Source organism: Anabrus simplex, chromosome 5, assembly GCF_040414725.1.
Source record: "Anabrus simplex isolate iqAnaSimp1 chromosome 5, ASM4041472v1, whole genome shotgun sequence".
NCBI classification, from domain to species: Eukaryota; Metazoa; Arthropoda; class Insecta; order Orthoptera; family Tettigoniidae; genus Anabrus; species Anabrus simplex.
The window spans coordinates 424,307,143-424,318,514 of NC_090269.1; positions in this window are offsets into that span (position 1 = coordinate 424,307,143).

An 11,372-nucleotide genomic window follows, 5' to 3' on the forward strand; every position below is an offset into this window, starting at 1 on the left:
GTAGACAATAGTAGTTACGCTGAACACGTGGCACTCCAGTACGCATCTTGCTGTTCGAGTTTGTTTTGTTTGTAACAAATCAAACCCGGAAGAACCTCAGGTAACACTAAACGGTGTAACCGTCTGCTAGAACAGGCTGCGAGCAGCCACCGCAAATGCACTAACCTCTTTAAGTTGAAATCATTTCTTAACAGACAAAGTAGGGGTCCCTATACTCAATCGTGCCGAACCTTCAAGAGCTAAAGGGCCCAGGAAGGTTTCAAATTGTGAGGCCTGGATAGTTCTATCAAACTAAAAACACGAATACCGAGCTCGATAGCTGCAGTCGCTTAAGTGCGGCCAGTATCCAGTAATCGGGAGATTGTGGGTTCGAGCCCCACTGTCTTCAGCCCTGAAGATGGTTTTCCGTGGTTTCCCATTTTCACACCAGGCAAATGCCGGGGCTGTACCTTACTTAAGGCCACGGCCGCTTCCTTCCAATTCCTAGGCCTTTCCTATCCCATCGTCGCCGTAAGACACATATGTGTCGGTGCGACGTAAAGCAAAAAAAAAAGAATTTCGAAAATACTTCCGACCTAATTGCAGTTCCGGAAAAACAACCTAAAATCGCTCGTTTCATTATTCGTTTGTTTTAGTTCAAATAACTTAATCACATAATTCATTCTGTAGCGTGTTCCTTGATTCATTACCCTCAGGATTGTTTCTTTTGCATTTTTTGTTAAATGTTCACACCGAATGTTGTTATCTGGGCATAAGCGAAACTCTGCATTGGCTCACATTAGCGCTCGTAGTGGTGATTAAGTGAAACTCTACATTGACTCACATTAGCGCTCGTAGTGGTGGTTAAGTGAAACTCTGCATTGACTCACATTAGCGCTCGTAGTGGTTGTTAAGTAAAACTCTGCATTGACTCACATTAGCGCTCGTAGTGGTGGTTAAGTGAAACTCTACATTGACTCACATTAGCGCTCGTAGTGGTGGTTAAGTGAAACTCTGCATTGACTCACATTAGCGCTTGTAGTGGTGGTTAAGTGAAACTCTGCATTGACTCACATTAGCGCTCGTAGTGGTGGTTAAGTGAAACTCTGCATCGACACACATTAGCGCTCGTAGTGGTGGTTAAGTGAAACTCTGCATTGACTCACATTAGCGCTCGTAGTGGTGGTTAAGTGAAACTCTGCATTGATTCACATTAGCGCTCGTAGTGGTGGTTAAGTGGAACTCTGCATTGACTCACATTAGCGCTCTTAGTGGTGGTTAAGTGAAACTCTGCATTGACTCACATTAGCGCTCGTAGTGGTGGTTAAGTGAGACTCTGCATTGACTCACATTAGCGCTCGTAGTGGTAGAAAGAAGCAAGCTGCTAATCTAATCGACCGGACAACGATGATTAAGAAAAGGTTTGTAATTTTTTGGAATAAATAAAGAATATGCTCTCATACTATATTATTTTTTAATTGCCTAAAATTCGTAGCTTATATCCCAAGGATATTTTCAACATTGAGTTGCTTGCCTGATGGACTTGAATTGTGGAATATTATTTTTTTCCTACTTCTTTAACGGCGCACTAAGATGGGAAAGTGATAGGAGTGGGAAGGTAGTGGCCGAGGCTTTAAGTAAGACACAGCCCCAGCATTTGCCTGGTGTGAAATTGGGAAACCACCGGAGAACATCTTCAGAGGTGCCGACGGTGGGATTCTAACCCACTATCTCCTGAATGCAAGCTCAGAGCTGTGCGACCCTAACCGCACGGCCAAGTTGTTCTGTAGCACTCTAGCTGACAATAACACCCTGTACTATCACGATTCACAGCCCATCTTGATAGGTCTACTGATTTATATTGTTTTATCAGATTTAGACTAAATTCTTCGCCTCCCATTCTTAAACAATTCTTGATGAGATCACCATCTGATGAACTTCGTAATCATCCATCAATTGAAGACAAATTCTGTAGGAGACACGGACGACTGACTCATTGTTTATATCTGCGATCTCCTTCTCCTGACAGTAAATAAAGTGACATAAACTAAACTTACCCTCAATTCAAATAATTCTTATATATGGAAACTCAGGTTTGTTAATGAATCACTTTTTATGATCATATTCACGAACCATCTCGTGAGGTGCTAATAGAATTATGTCAGTTCTGAATCATAATTAATAGGCTAATGTTATTAGGCATAAATTAAGCTGAGGATTTTCATTTCAGTATTTATGACTATTTCCAGTCATTTTACCGAATCAAGAATGGAATGGAATGAATGAAGCCCCCATCTAGCGCCGAGGGTAGGAATTGGGCCGGCTGCCGAACACTGTCGCACTACTCTGGGGAAATATTAATGTCTGACAGATGCAATGAAATGATATTGGAGAGTGTTACTGGAATAAAAGATGCCAGGAAAAAGCGGAGTACCCGAAGAAAAACCTCTCCCACCACAGCACAGATCTCATATGGAGTGACCGGGATATGAACCACGGAACACAACGGTGAGAGGCCGGCGCGTAGCCGCCTGAGCCAAGGAGGCTCTAGTTATAAATATTGAAATATGTGAGTATAATACCTACCTCTTTGTTGATCATTTAGGCCTACTCCTTTAGTCAGTTTATTTGTGCTAAACGATCTTGATCTTTGTAATGATCGTAATCCTTTTCTTTCTTTCTTTCTTTCTTAATCTGTTTACCCTTCAGGGTCGGTTTTTTCCTCGGACTCAGCCACGGATCCCATCTCTACCGCCTCAAAGGCAGTGTCCTGGAGCGTGAGACTTTGGGTCGGTAGATACAACTGGGGAGAAGGACCAGTGCCTCGCCCAGGCGGCCTCACCTGCTATGCTGAACAGGGGCCTTGTGGGGGATGGGAAGATTGGAAGGGATAGACAAGGAATGGAGAAGGAAGCGGCCGTGGCCTTAAGTTAGGTACCATCCCGGCAGTTGTCTGGAGGAAAAGTGGGAAACCACGGAAAACCACTTACAGGATGGCTGAGGTGGGAATCGAACCCAACACTACTCAGTTGACCTCCTGAGGTTGAGTTTACGCCGTTCCAGGCTTCGTACCACTTTTCAAATTTCGTGGCAGAGCCCGGAATCGAACCCGGACCTCCGGGGGATGGCAGCTAATAACACTAACCACTACACCACAGATACGGACATCGTAATCCTTACTATGATAAAGTGGTATAGGCCTAGTGTGGTTTTAGGTTGAATCTCTTCAATTGTCATCAATTAGATATTTTGCCGACCCTTGAACTTTGATAAATGAAATATTTCCCAATCATTTCAAAACGACAATGTAGTCGAGAGCCTTCACTTCGGACCTTCCGTAATAAACTCTATTATGTTAACTGAGAATAACTTCTTAACACACTCGTATGCAAATACAATGTGCCTGCTGCCAGGTTCCTAGCATCTTCACACCGCTGTCTTTAGAGAGATCCTAAAATTCCATGACCATCAGCATTTAGAAATAGAACAGCGAAAGAAGAACGCCTGGATATGCCTTACCTGTTTGTTTTCTTTCTTAATCCGTTTTCCCCTCCAGTGTTGGTTTTTCGCGCGGACTCAGCGAGGAATCCCACCTTACTGCCTCAAGGGCAGTCTTCTGGACCGTGAGAAATTCGATTAGGAATACCAGTGGCGAGAAGGGTCAGTACCTCGCTCAGACGGCCTCGCCTAATATGCCGAAAAGAGGCCTTGTAAGGGGGGAGGGGGAGGGAAGATTAGAAGGGATAGGCAAAGAAGAGGTAAAGAAGAGGCATTGGCTTTAAGTTAGGTACCATCCCGGCATTTGCCAGGAGGAGAAGTAAGAAAACACGGAAAAAGACTTCGAAGATGGCTGAGGTGGGAGGTCTACTCAGTTGACATCCCAACGGTGTGTGGGCCTCCTTCCAGCCCTCGTATCACTTTTCAAATTTCGTGGCAAAACCGGAAATCGGACCCGGGGCTCCGGGTCTGGCAGCTAATCACACTAACAACTACACCACTACACCACGGAGGCGGACATTATTTTTCAGTTAGACTGGAAGAGAAGGCCTGGTGCCCCTAACTCCACCAAACTAATTAAAAACCCACCCCACGACTAAAAAGGCAAAACATTCAAACTAGAGATTTGAACGTCCACCCTACACATCTACAGCTCCCTTGATCCGTGCCGGTTTCAATTGAGCTAACCAGCACGCAGTTAATCCATCCATAATGATGTGTAATGTAGCTAAAGCACGCTTGTAGATGGGCACTATCAGAAAAGGAAAAACTAACAAGTTCCTCCATGGTATGCCATTCCTCATTTTAGTACACGATGATTTGCATGGAAAACACTGAACACCTGCATTTTTCTACGTTTTCAGAGCATTTTATAGAAATAAAAACGGCAGTAAGTGTTTAGACATGAAGTAGGCCTACCTGCTACGATATGAAGCACCTTCCTTCCTTGGACTATCTGCGTACGTTTTGGTATTCATCAAAATAGTACGTGCTTCGATAAAGACAATAATGTTAGTGATTTTACGTCCCACTGACTACATTTACGGATTTCAGGGACGCCGAGGTGCCGGAATGTTGTCCCTCAGTACTTCTTTTACGTGCCGATAAATCTACCGACACAGGACTGACGTATATGAGCACCTTCAAATACCACCGAACTGATTCAGGATCAAACCTATTAAGCTGGGCTCAGGAAGGCAGAGCCGTAACAGTCTGAGCCACGCAGCTCGACACATGGATGAAAGAGTGTGTACTGCAGAATTTTGATGATACCTTACTTTGAACGCCGCGCAATGGCAGATTATATATTGGTGAACCACCCAAAAATGTTTTATAAGTCACAGGTGGAGTTCATTAGATATTTTGGTCTGAGAGATATAGAACGGATATGTAAACTTTCCTATCTGAGAGTTATGACACGAAAGATGCTGCCTTATCTAATGAAGGAAGAATGTGAATAATTCTTCTTCGTTGAATCGGAAATCAAGGTTTTCCGACTCGCGTTGGGGAAGACATTGGAGCTGATCAGACGACTGTTTCCTGGAGCAATGACTGCTGTAGCAAGGAAGGCCACGTAATGGCCTTGCCTATTAGGTTATACTAGGGCTTGACGGGCGCCAAGCTCTGCCAGACAAAACCCGACCGAGTTGCGTTACCCACTTATGCCTCTGGGGTCACAAACACGTTACCTCATTCACGCCCGTTCAGTGCAGATGTACTGATTTCTTCCCACTTGATCGTGCAATTACAGACATAAAGTTCTATATTTTAATGCATACTGTCAATGATATAAATGCTTTATATATATTGAGCAGTGATATAAATTCCGGGAGTGAAAGTACCGCAGAAGTATTTGTACCGAATGCCTGATTGTGTGCTCCATGATTTATTTTTAATCTTCAGGTAAACATGGTACATTGTTGAGTGCCTGATCGTACATCTCAACATCTGATACTTCAACGAAGTGCATTTTCACGTTTTTCCCAAGGAAGCATAATTACGAAAGAAATGGAGGATATAAATAATGTTAATGTTATCGGACTCCACCTCTGTGGTGTAGTGGTTAGTGTGATTAGCTGACACCCTCGGAGGCCCGGGTTCGATTCCCGGCTTTGCCACGAAATTTGAAAAGTGGTACGAGTGCTGGAACGGGGTACACTCAGCCTCGAGAGGTCAAATGAGTAGAGGTGAGTTCGGTTCCCTCCTCAGCCATTCTGGAAGTTGTTTTCCGTGGTTTCCCACTTCTCCTTCAGGCAAGTTCCGGGATGGTACCCAACCTAAGCCCACGGCCGCTTCCTTCCCCGTTCCTTGTCTCTCCCTCCAATCTTCCCATCTCCCAACAAGGCCCCTGTTCAGCATAGCAGGTGAGGCCGCCTGGGCGAGGTACTGGTCATCCTCCTCAGTTCTATCCCCGGCCCAATGTCTCACGTTCCAGGACACTGCCTATGAGGCGGTAGAGGTGGGATCCCTCGCTGAGTCCGAGGGAATAACCAACCCTGGATGGTAAACCGATTAAGAAGAAGTAGAAGAAGAAAAATGTTATTGGCTATTCGTCCCAGTAACTACTTTTAAGGTTTTCGGAAACCGTGAGGTGCCGGATTTTAGTCCCGCAGGAGATCTTTAAGGTGCCAGTAAATCTAACCACACGAGGCTGACGTATTTGAACGCCTTCAAATATCACCGAACTGAGTCAGGATCGAACCTGCCAAGTTGGGGTCAGAAGGCCAGCGCCTCAACCGTCTGAGCCTTTCAGCTCGGATGGAGGATATCAGTTTCTCGGCAGAGGGTCCCAAATGATAATTCAAGAATATTCCCCAGGCAGATTGCTACTCCTTCCCAACTGCAACTTTCACAACACCATCCTCCACTACAACAACGCGGAGTTTCTTAACACACCTCGTCGGAGGGTCTGCCTTACAAAGGTAATAATAATAGTTAAAGACAAAAGACTGCAAATGAATAGGGTCATAAAGGTAAACCATGAAAACCTGCATGATAAGAAAAACGAGATTCAAAGACTGCTGGGTGAAAGGATAGTCGAGACCTGGGAAGATATCCGGGAAAACTTTTCAAATGCAGCCGAGGAAATTGCGCCATTACAACGTACAAGCAGACACCGATGGTGGACAAAAGACTGCGACGAGGAAATTCACAGAAGAGTAGAGGCTTTCAAAACGGTGCGTAAACAGGGAGCAAGACCCTCCCGCAAGCCAAAAGAAACCAAATCTCTGAGGAGATACGCATCATTGAGACAAGGTTTAATAAAAACTATATTAGGACCTTCTACAGAACTGCCAATCAACATTTAAATGGATATCACGCATCAAGCTTGAGTTTTTGAAAGGAACAAGGAAAACGGACGGTGGCAAATATGAAAATTGTGAGATCTTTGCCAGATACTTTGATAAAGTGCTAAATTGTGAGGAGCTCGAAGATAAATGGCCTCGGAAAAATACGGAACAAGGTAACAAACGTTAAGTCCCCCCAGACGAGAGAGAACTTATTAAAATTTTTGCGGAACTGAAGAATAACCAGATTGAAAACGGCTTTCAGCAGATGAATAGTTAATACACTCTCGAATGTGAACGTATTAAAATATTATATTGGGGTGTTATTCAGTGATGTACGTAACTAATACATCCTATATGTACCGTAATCTGCTTGATCTACCCCTATCGTTCTTACCACCTACACTTCCCAAAAAGCAACTGAATAAGTTCTCAGTGTCATATCATTCTGTCCCTTCTTCTTGTCAAATTTAGTCAAATTGATCTCCTACCAACAACTCGATTCAGTATATCTCCATTCGTGATTCGATCCATCCATCACACCTTCAGTAATTTTCTGTAACACCTCATTTCAAAAGCTTCTATTCTTTTTCTTTATGAGTTAGGTAATGACCATGCTGCACTTCTAAACAATCTTCTAAACCATCTTTCTAATTCCTGTATCAATGTTTGAAGTAACAATTCTTAACTAAGCCCTTCATTGATTGTGATAGTCAACATTTATCGTTGGTTAACAATATTCGTCTACTTCCTGTAATACTTTACTTCGTTCGACTGCACTCCATTACTTTTGCTATGGACGTATTTATTTTCATCTTGAACTCATTCGCCAAGACTGTGTATATATCATTGAGTAATTTCTCCGGATCCTCAGCAGACTAAGGTAAAATAACAACATCATCGGCAAATCTTCGGCTTTTGATTCCCTATCCAAATTCCTCTTTGAATTTCCTTACTACCATTGCAGTAGGTCAATTGTTATTTTCAAATGCTGCTTCCGAAAAGGTTAAAAACTACTATGACCTCTAAACAGATAGCCCACAAGGAAGTACCGCCTGCCTGTATCAAGTGCGAGCTTAGTGAATGGAATGTAAATACAGTATTTCCATACCGTTCCACATGTTGCAGTGTATAGAGGTCAGATGACAAAAAGCCTTATTTCGACTGTCACGTACCTGCCGGTTCCAAGACTAAGAACAGCGACTCTTATGTCATTCCATTATCTAACTCGCGCTGCAGTATATAAGAGTTGAGACTGGCCATGCAAAGTATCACAACCTTGTAACCTCACCTCCCGCAGCAACATGAGACACCTTCTGGTAAGTAGCGCCTGGTTTGATTTCTTTCTTTCACCATTTAACATGTGTGTAACAAAATATATACGGTAAAATAATTCCTTTCAGTACTAATAATATTATCACCTAAGTAAATCTGATGTGTCCGTAGTTTACGCGTTAAGTTTTCCTGCAATTTCAGCACTAATGCCGTCTGGTGAAAATGAGTAGCTGTAGCGAGTATAAAGTTACATAGGGGAGGATTAGTGGTAAAAAATTGATGTCTAGATCCCAAGTTCGTCGGTTCAAAATGTGCAATGGTACTATTTTATATGTTATTTCCAAATCTGTAAATCAATGTTGGCTGTATCAGACTGCCCATCATGATACAGAATTTTCGATATTTAAATTTAAAAGGAAAGTTTCGTTGAAAACATTTCGCTGAGTTTCCAAAATATAGTTAAGAAATCACTTCGCTCCGTCGCTCTTAGCACTTTTCGTTCTTTGAATATTGCAATTCCACTTATTCTATAACCTAAGGTAACAGAATTGTAAAACATATGTCGAGCTTCACAAACGTGCGCTCTGGAAATTTTCACGTGGTGCCCGAACAAACAGACAAACAAACAAACATCCTGATATATACTCAAAGCGTAAACCAAAACAGTCGATTTGCACCGGACGATTTAATTTTAGTTCATCCTTATTGATATCAGTTGAAATGACGCTGTAACTTTAAAATCCTCGCTATAAAGTTGTCCAATAGGCTTACTTTATGAACTGGACTCCTACTGTTTGTTTCAGACCTTGTCTGTCGTCGCGACGCTCGCTGTCGTCGTCTCCGCACAGTACGGTCATTCTGGTGGGAGTAACTACGGTGGAGGTCACGCTGAGTCCTTCATCCATTTCGTAGGTCCTGTCATAGGACCTGCTCAGCCCATCCACGGTGTGGTCAAGGACAAACATGGACATGAGGAGCACATCGTCGACTATGTGGTGAGTTATAACATCAGTGTTCTGTTTCATATTTATTTTTGCAGGCATTTCCACTTTTCATAACTTGCCACATACTCCTATCTAAGCTGTCTTCTTCGGATAGACCTCTCCTTCCCATGGTCTCCCTCGAGATCTCTCTGGTGGATAACATTTGAGCAAACAAAGTGGGCACTGCTCTTGCTCCAGCTGCCAGACTTGTCTACAGCTTGGTTGTTTAGGTGGTAATAGGTTAGAATGCAAACCGATTTGGCTAGTAAACTAGCCCGCTCTTCGGTAATATAGTGAGGGTAACATAATTTGCAGTGGTTCTTATGGTCCGCACCCCTAAAATTTATGCAAATCTCATAGCAGAACGGTTGTGCAGTATAGACTATATGTGTTACTCCTTTCAGTGAGTTTGCACCCTAACCTATTAATGTATAAACATCAGCACTTCAGACATGTCCATACCATCTCACCGCTTGAGCATCAATCTTATCCTTAACCAGCTCTATTCATTCATTACCCTATCCAAGCTAGTAGCTATTATGCTCTGCCATAGTACATTCATTTCCACGGCCTTTACATTACCCCTGTGCTTCTCGGTCAGTGTCCAACACTCCGAGCCGTACGTCAGAATGCTTCCCACCGCAACACCGAGCTACTCTTCCTCTGTTCATCTGGATGTGTGACAGCTCATAAAGATCTAATAACTACCCCTGCTTGTCTCATCCCGTGGGATACATGCTTGTAACATTGTCAAGTCTTGTACGTTAATGACAACAAATAAAACTTGAACACATCCACATTTCTCACCAGGCCGAACCCAAAATTCAAATCCCCACCCCGATCACTTTGAACAGAAAGATATTCTATTCTCCAGTGTATACAGGGTGGTAGGAAACAACGTGAATCTGATACTGTATATTAGCGTTAGAACGTTGGTCATGCTGATAAACAATTCGATATCTCGCACGACTGACATTTCATCAGCTGCTGAAGTTTGCAAATCAGATCACTCCGCGGGTGAATTCAAATGGGTTTCGAGAGGTTGTGTTGTTAAATGTGTGGGTGGCTTAAGACTTGCATGGGAGTGCTTAGAATACAAACCTGCGAACTGACAGTACGCTACGGTGACATCGAGTGTGTTTGTGTTTGATGCTGATTTGTCGGCATGATTCTTAAGCCGATCCTCAGTCACGTACAGATTTAGAAACACTGCCCCGCAAAAACCCATTTAAATTCACCGGCGAAGCGATCACATTGGCCAAATTTGGCAATTGATAAAATTAAAACGGCTCGAGATATCGAATTGTTCCTTTCAAATCGTTTTCAGCATTACCAACACTCTAACGCTCATATACCCGGTTCGCGTTGTTCCCGACCACCCTGTATTTGAATCCACTAACTTTCTCATTTGGTGGTGTTCGGTTTTATAAAAATACACCGCTGATATGAAGACTCAACAATGTTTGTGTTGTATGTCCAGGCCCATCCTCACTACGAATACAAGTACGGCGTAGCTGATCACCACACCGGCGACTTCCACGGTCAGCAGGAGTCTCGGGACGGACACAAGGTGGTGGGAGAGTACAGTCTCAAGGAGAAGAGTGGTAATGTGAGGACCGTCAAGTACGTGGCTGATAAGGACGGCTTCCGTGCCGAGGTGCACAACAGTCACCACAACACTCATCCTCAAGGATACAGCAGTCAGGGAGGCCATGGATACGGCAGCGCTGGAGCTATCAGCGGCTACAGTCAGGGAGGCCTTGGATACGGCGGCTCTGGAGCTAGCAGCGGCTACACTCAGGGAGGCCTTAAAGGTTATGGCGTTTCAGGTTACAGTCTTGGAGGCCGTGGAGGTTATTAATTCCATAGACAGACCACTCACTCTCTTTCATCTCAACCCGACTGATCATCCCACCTAAATACCTTACCATCAAACTATCACAAATACACCCCATATTTAGAATGACGAATTTTAAATTTTCCATGCGAACTTCAAATGTTACTCATCCATATTCATTTTATACTTTTGTTAACTGTTGTAAATTGATTTATTTTTTCATTTGTGGTAAATAAAGTCTTTTATATTTATAACAACTTTATGTTTGTGTTTTACTGAAATTCCAAAACATCAGATATTTTCTCTGATTATTTTTCCGATAACATATTACCGGACTGTCCTTCTTTCCCTTTAAATTAAACATCAACGTAGCATTTCTCTTAATACACAGTATGTGCGAGAGAATAAAATTGCTCTAGCGCAGGAATTCCAGGCAAGTTCATGAGAGGGAGACTTTCAGTAGCATCCTGTACAGTTGTATGTGTCCAATTAAGGCACACACAATTTTCATTC